Source organism: Bidens hawaiensis, unplaced genomic scaffold, assembly GCF_021521415.1.
Source record: "Bidens hawaiensis isolate Kalapana, Puna unplaced genomic scaffold, B.hawaiensis_p1.1 tig00020162_1, whole genome shotgun sequence".
Classification (NCBI taxonomy): Eukaryota; Viridiplantae; Streptophyta; class Magnoliopsida; order Asterales; family Asteraceae; genus Bidens; species Bidens hawaiensis.
The window spans coordinates 243,634-252,502 of record NW_027493072.1 but is presented as its reverse complement, the minus strand read 5'-3'; positions in this window follow the sequence as shown (position 1 = coordinate 252,502).

The window sequence follows — 8,869 nt, the reverse complement described above, 5'->3', positions numbered from 1 at the left end:
TATACTGAGTTTGCAACCCGAGACCCGGAAAGTCGTTTAAGCTAGCAAAATTCATCAAAAACCGACAAGGTAAACCCGTAACACTCGTTTAGGGGCTGTTTAGTATTAGGTTGTGACGTGCTTGTTGTTAGCTTGTGAAAACTTGCAGGGACATTAGGGATCATATAAATGAGTCCCTGTTCAAATTTGGTAATTTTTCGATAAACGGAGAATATTTGGTGAATTTATTTCCGTCTATGAGCGTTTATTTGGGAAAAATAGCTAAACATATTGAAAAATTATGAAACTTGGTTTTGGAGTTTAATATGTGATGGTAGGATCACTGGTAAAGTTTGGGAATCATTGGAAATGTCTAAGTATGGTTTGTGCAATCATGGCTTAACCGTATTTTAACAGCCGAAAAACGCACAAAAAGGTATTTTGTCAAAAGAGTTAGGTTCTGGAAATTTTGCAGGCGCTATGTAATAACATTGAGGCCATTTGTAAAAATTATCGGATTTTTCGGAGGTCGTTTGATATAAACGGGCCATTTATTACACGATTATAACCTATTAAATGAATTTTTATAAATAAATAATTAATCATAAAATTTCTGAAAATATTTTTATAAAATTCTCCATGTCTTAATGTATTTTTACAAAAATTTGCATAATTTATATATAAGTACATATTTAGTTATGATTAATCAAAGATTTAAATTATAATTGTTTTAACGAAACCGGCAGTTTTGTGTTTAACGGACTGACTGGTATGTCAAAATGTCAAAAGTGGTCAAATATCATATTTTTGAATGATATTGATAAAAACGAACTTTCTACGAGAATTCCGGACAAATCGGGTGGATTGTGCGCGTTTTGTATAATCAAACCCGTGTGAAAACGGAAACAAACCCTGCGATCAAACCAGACACCGAAACCTTAAAATTCTTTCATAAATCAAATTATTTTATCAATCAATATATTTACTTAAGTTTTATGTGATCTTACCTAATCCCGAAACGTATAAACGATCAACTGAGCTAGGCTCAGGAAACGGTGAAACTGAGCCAAATCCAGTTTTAAACATTTCATAGTATACAACGTCACAATCTAAGACTATGGTCATGTTCTGGGCCTAACAGCTATACCCAGATTATCTATACAGCCCGACTTAGCTTGAACATTGTACTAGTAATAACGATACGATACCGTTTATAGGAATCAGGCTATAAACGAGGCATCTGACTTATTGATACGTGATTTCTGTGCGAACTACGATAAGGTGAGTTTCACGACCCCCACTTTCTAAACTGTTTTACGAACTTTTGGGGTGAAAAGCATGTTTACGTAAACTGTTATACTTGAAAACGTGTGATGATGTGGATTATCTAAGTACTAACACTTGACAAGTCCCCACAAACACAAATGATTAACTTCGTGCCGGTGACGTGTGGATAGTACTATCGGTTTGACAAACCCAACTGACAGAGCCGGAGGGGTATGCCGGAATATATGTAAACCCAGTTGCACATTGTCATTATATTTTTACATACTGCTATGTGGTGTTAGACATAGTACATACTTGGGGCAAAGTGGCTGTTAAATGCCAACGGGAGTGCATGGGCAATGGAGGCCATGTGTTTTAGCTCGTTTCGGTTTCACTTGTGGCTTAGTATAATGCATCATACACAGACATATATACATACACACTGTAAACTTTACGAACTCGTGAACTGATTTCATTGATACTCGTGAAACTTGAAACTCACCAACTAGACGTAGTTGACCCGTTTTAACATGCTTTTCAGGTAAAGCAAAAGTGGAATGATTTGCTTACATGCTTGGTGTTAGGAGAAGAGTCGAATAGCTGTGAATAGACGCAGATACATAATATTAAATAAAAGCTCGTAAACCGGTTATGTGATTTTCATCTAGTTTGTAAACTTAGTACCAACCTATGTAATATGATGTAAATTAGTTTATGAATTTCTTTATAAACAATGTTGTTGATACCAGCGTTATCTGTTACATTCCCGTATTACGCTTCCGCAACTACCTAGTCGGGGTGTGAAAGAAGTTGGTATCAGAGCCATTGGTTATAAAGAATTAGGATGTCCCTTAGGATACCCTAAGATAACCGTAGGCTCGATTAACTCTGGGAATAAAATAATATTAAATAATATACACGAATGATTCTCGTGATGAACGCGAGTGGACAAGTGGGTTATTATGGTCCGGAACGTAATAACAGACTTGTTTGTACGAGGAAATTCGAGAAGAAGTCGATAAACAATCGAATAGGTAAAAACAGCAACATATGTGTATAAAATATAATAATAGATAAATATCTGTGTATATAAACGATTATTTGTGCTTATGTGTATAAATACTTACATGTATTTTACTATGATTAATATAGAAGGATATTATTCTTATCGCTAACAATTGTGCAGGAATATGTCAAGATCTACTGATCGTTTACCTAATACCCTACCAACAGAGCCTGAGGAGGAGGAGGAGGATCCGGAAGAAGAAACTGAGGAGGAGCCAGAGGAAATAGAAGAAGGTGCAGATGCGGTAATTCCACGTGAGGTACCCGCGGATCAACCCGACTTATCGGGTTACCGTTGTGACACCTATCCCCCTAGGGAATCCCCTAGGAATGTTGCAGGACAGGGAGCTACTAGTGCTTATCATTCACCTGTTAGAGCACCCAGATCCCCTACTCCACCTGTACAGCATACACCAGTACCCCCACCCACCATTAGAAACCGTCAGACCGCTCGCATTTCAGTGCGTCCACCTGAGCACACTTCTCTCCCACCTCGATCTACGTACCATAGGGGAGAAACATCACGTGTCCAGGTCACTGAGATACCTATTCCTACTTGGGGTTTACCCGCCCCGGTACCCGAGCCACCTCGTCATTCTGATTCAGCATGGTTTGGTTTAGCAACTGATCAGCTTTTAGACCACTCACATTCTATAAATAACCTAAACCTGCATAGATATGATATGCAAGATCACATGAGGTACATGCAGCAAGAAATCAGAATTGTGCAAAGATCCAGTGCTCACAGCCACGGGCGTCAGGATCGAGCGATGATACTACTGGGGGTATGCTTAGCAGTTAATGCGGCCCTAGTGGCTGCTGTTGTTTGGTTGTGGTTCCATGTTGCAAAGAATGGATAGGACATAGTAGTCTAGTCTTATGTATATAGTCTTTTGATATCCCAAGCAGCATTTTGTTACAGCATGTTGGGCTGACTTGGGAGTTGTTTGTGGTTTAGTACTATTTCAAGCACTGGCCCTTATCGGGTTAAGTCTACATGTCACTTAGTAACAAATTTTGATACGCATATACAAGCGCTGGCCTAAACCAGGTTAAGCCTATGCGCTAATTTTGGATGCATATGTACAGTAATGATTATAATTAATACAAACGTGTTTTCTTTGGCATAGTTATGTGTTGTGAAAGTGTAATATCGTAAAGTTGTGCTGGTCATAGTGAAATGATATTGATTATTATATAATTGATTATTCTATAGAATGGCCCCGAAGAAAACAAACCCTTTGTCTGAGGCGGAAGTGGCCGCAATGATTGCTCGTCAACTACAAGCAGTGATACCAACAATTGTAACACAAGTCACTGCAGGCATACGTGCTAACAATACTGTTAATCAACCTACGAGCACCACTACGGCCACTGTTAATACACCTCCGCCGGACACTAATGTAGCCCCGGGTGTTACTACCCCGGTGAATACTGATAATGTCATAAATAATAATAACACTCTCCCAACTATGAATGTCACTGGGAACCCAGAACCTGTTGTGCACCCTGATAATATCCCGAACCCTGTACCGGTTGTTAACACAACTAACAATAATAATAACCGAGAACCCCCGCGTCAGGAGTACTCATACAAACAATTTACATCATGTAAACCGATCGATTTTAAGGGTATTGAAGGACCTAGCGGGCTGGTCAAATGGATAGAAAAGATCGAATCAGTAATTAATATCAGTGAGTGTCCACCGAACCGCGTGGTCAAATATGCTACCATTATGTTTCTAGACCAAGCGCTGATGTGGTGGAACACGGTAGTCCAAATAAGGGGACAAGATGCTATTAATCGTATGTCATGGATTGAATTAAAAACCCTCATGCTAGAGCATTTTTGTCCTAAAAGTGAGATTCAGAGGTTGGAACACGAGTTATGGAACCTAGAAATGAAAGGAGCAGACCATGTGGGATACACGAATCATTTTAACGAACTGTCCCGCTTAGTTCCATGGTTAGTTACACCGGAAGCGAAACGAATTGAACGTTATATCTGGGGACTGACCCCTGCTGTGAGAAGTATAGTGAATTCAGTTGCCCACCCGACATTAGAAAGTGCTGTATCTCAAACGGGTGCCGTTACTTTTGATCTGATGAGAAGTGGAGTGATAAGGATGCCAGGTGAAACAACAAGTTTAAAACGAACTGATTATGGGACAAGAATGCAAGGAAACCCTCAAAACAAGCGGATTCGTCCGAATATCCGAAGTTATGCCATGACCAGTTCTAATGTTAAACAAGAGACCTATAACGGGACGTTACCGAAGTGCAGAAGATGTAACTTTCATCATGTGGGTGATTGCAAACCGATCATTTGTCAAAAGTGTGGAAGAACGGGACACTATGCCCCCAACTGTAGAACCCCCACCAACACTGTTAACCGTCCACCGCAATCAACTCAACTCCCTCGACCTCAACCAACCCGCCCACAACTCAACCAACAAACCCCATCTACCACGAACCTCCGTGCCTGCTATGAATGTGGCAGTACGGAACACTTTCGGAGATACTGCCCCAATTTGAACCCGGGTACAGTGAGAAAGCAGAACCAAGCACAAGCATCAACCTCCAACGCAGCTAGGGGACGCGCGTTTGTATTAGGACCGGGTGAAGCGCGTCATGATCCGAATGTGGTGACAGGTACATTCTTAGTTTCGGGTCAGTATGCTTCAGTTTTGTTTGATACGGGTGCCGATAGAAGTTTCATATCTGTTAACTTCTTACCTTTAGAAAATATGCCGGTTAGTGAACTAACAAAACCATATACTATAGAACTCGCTAACGGTAAGTCTATACTTGTTAACCGAATAGTCCGAGACTGTTCCCTTATCCTAAACGACCACCCATTCCTTATTGATTTACTTCCAGTGGAATTGGGAAGTTTCGATGTTATAGTCGGTATGGACTGGCTATCTAAGTATAAAGCTGAAATTGTCTGTAAGGATAAGACCGTTAGGATACCTCTTTCGAATGATGAAGCTATGATTGTTCAAGGTGAGAAATCTGGTACAGTACTGCCTCTCATATCTCAACTTATGGCATTGAGATATTTACGCCAAGGTTGTACTTTATACTTGGCGAGCGTAACAGTTAAGGAACCCGAGGAAAAACGAATGGAAGACATCCCAGTGGTACACGAGTATTCAGATGTATTCCCCGATGAGTTGCCTGGTTTACCACCGACCCGACAAGTTGAATTCCGTATTGACTTGATACCGGGAGCAGCACCCATTGCTAAGGCACCTTATCGACTTGCACCTTCTGAAATGCAAGAACTGTCCAACCAGTTACAAGAATTACTGGACAGGGGTTTTATTCGCCCTAGTTACTCACCGTGGGGAGCACCAGTGTTGTTTGTAAAGAAGAAAGATGGGAGTTTTCGAATGTGTATTGATTATCGGGAATTGAATAAAGTGACTATAAAGAATAGATACCCCTTACCTCGAATTGATGACTTATTTGATCAGCTCCAAGGTGCGAAGTATTTTTCAAAAATTGATCTTAGATCTGGTTATCATCAAGTAAGAATTCAGGAAGAAGACGTACCAAAAACAGCTTTCCGAACTCGGTATGGTCACTATGAATTTTTGGTTATGCCGTTTGGGTTGACAAATGCACCCGCAGTGTTTATGGACCTCATGAACCGAATTTGCAAACCTTACCTTGACAAGTTCGTGATAGTGTTTATCGATGACATTTTGATATATTCGAGAAGTAAGGAGGAACACGAACAACATTTGCGGGAAATCTTAAAATTATTGAGGCAAGAGAAGTTATACGCAAAGTTGTCCAAGTGTGAGTTTTGGCTACAAGAAGTACAGTTTTTGGGACACATTGTGAACCATCAAGGGATCCAAGTAGACCCAAGTAAAATTGAGGCCATTAAGAATTGGCAAGTGCCTAAGTCACCAAGAGAAATTCGTCAATTCTTAGGACTAGCCGGGTATTATAGAAGATTCATTGAAAACTTTTCAAGTATTGCACAACCTCTAACCCTCCTAACTCAAAAAGATCGAGCATATGAATGGGGAGAAGAACAAGAAATGGCCTTCCAAACGTTAAAACAGAAGTTATGTGAGGCTCCAATATTAAGCCTTCCAGATGGAACTGACGAATTGGTGGTATATTGTGACGCATCTCGTAAAGGTTTAGGATGCGTACTGATGCAAAGAAAGAAAGTAATAGCATATGCTTCCCGACAATTAAAAGTACATGAAAAGAATTATACGACCCATGATTTGGAATTGGGAGCAGTTATCTTTGCATTGAAGATTTGGAGACATTACTTGTATGGCACTAAATGTACCATCTATACTGATCACAAAAGCCTACAACACATATTCGATCAGAAAGAGCTAAACATGAGACAAAGGAGATGGGTAGAACTGTTAAATGATTATGACTGTGAGATTAAATACCATCCGGGTAAGACCAACGTAGTAGCTGATGCTTTAAGTCGAAAAGACAGAATCAGACCATTAAGGGTACGAGCACTCGGAATGATTGTTCAAAGTAGCCTAACCGAACAAGTTCGCGTTGCACAAAATGAGGCCTTGAAGGCAGATCAGCTAGAAAAAGAAGAACTACATGGAAATGAAAGGAATGTTGAGAAGAAAATTGATGAAGTATATTATTACAAAAACCGGGTCTGGATTCCAACACTTCATAAACTCCGAAAGCTGATTCTTGATGAAGCACACAAATCCAAATATTCTATTCATCCAGGTACTGATAAGATGTATAAGGATGTTAAAGAATTTTACTGGTGGCCTGGTATGAAAAAGGATATAGCCGTGTATGTAAGTAAATGTGCAACATGTGCAAGGGTAAAGGCGGAATATCAAAAACCTTCGGGAATGTTACAACAACCCAAAATCCCACAATGGAAATGGGAACAAATTACCATGGACTTTGTGACACACCTTCCTAAAACCTCTCGAGGACACAACGCAATTTGGGTAATTGTGGACCGATTAACCAAATCCGCACACTTTATTCCCATCCGTAACAACTACACCACCGAAAAACTCGCTCAAATTTACATTGATGAAATAGTATCTCGACACGGAGTACCTCTTTCGATTATTTCCGATCGAGACAGTCACTTTACTTCACATTTCTGGCAAGCAGTACAAGAAGCCTTGGGAACCCGAATCGACCTAAGTACGGCTTACCATCCCCAAACCGATGGTCAATCTGAACGAACCATCCAAACCTTAGAAGATTTACTTCGTGCTTGTGTACTGGACTTCAAAGGGAATTGGGATCAACATCTCCCGCTCATTGAATTCTCTTACAATAACAGTTATCACAGTAGTATACAAACAGCACCTTATGAAGCTCTATACGGGCGAAAATGTAGATCACCATTATGTTGGACAGAAGTGGGTGATACTCAAATTTCAAGATCCGATTTAATTCAGGAAACCACCGATAAGATTCACCAGGTTAAACAAAAATTGAAAGCTGCCCGTGACCGACAAAAGAGTTATGCCGATGTTCGCAGGAAACCGTTATCTTTTGAAATAGGTGATAAGGTATTTTTAAAAGTATCGCCATGGAAAGGTGTTATAAGATTTGGAAAGACTGGTAAACTAGCTCCGAGATACATCGGACCTTTTGAGATTGTCGCAAAAATTGGTCCCGTAGCTTACCGATTAAAACTACCCTTAGAACTGAGCACTATTCACGACGTGTTTCATGTATCGAATCTGAAAAAGTGTTTGACTGATGAAACGACAATAGTACCACTGGAAGATGTTCAGATCAACGAAAAGCTCAACTTCGTAGAGGAACCGGTAGAAATTGTAGACGGGAAAACCAAACAGTTACGACACAACAAAATTTCATTGGTAAAAGTTCGGTGGAATTCAAAACAAGGACCCGAATATACTTGGGAACGAAAGGACGAATTCCAAAAGAAATACCCACACCTGTTCCCTAGAAAACCGATGACACGTTAAATTTCGAGGACGAAATTTCTTAACGGGGGGAGAATGTGACATTCATGATAAAACGAGGTACACTATATTCATTACGTAACAAGTAAACGATAAATCGGTTAATTCGTAGTACTTAAACGAGTAACCGACCGATACTAATTATGACCCGTATACATACTGAGGGGTCATATACGAGTTATATGTATGTTATAGAGGCTAACATATTGATATTTAGGCCCTAGTACGTTTAAAACTCTTTAAACGAAAAAGGTTTCGTTTATCGATACGCTATAAGCTTAAACGCAATCGTTAATATCAAAACAAGCATTGTAGCATCCGTTAAGCCGAAAAAGATTTATAAAACACTTATATGACATGTTCTAAGCAATCCGTGAAAATATTTTGGAATTTTACAACGAGTCAGTACGTTTTTCTTATTTTACAAAAATATGCTGAAAAACACTCGTTTTTGCGCTATTTCTCACACCCGAATTAATTTTCTTGCAAAAAAAACCGAACCCGAACTAAATTTGAAGTGGGCTTTTCATGTTTGGGCTTGTATAATTAGAGTAATGGGCCAAATCAGCCCATTAAGGGGCCTCCAA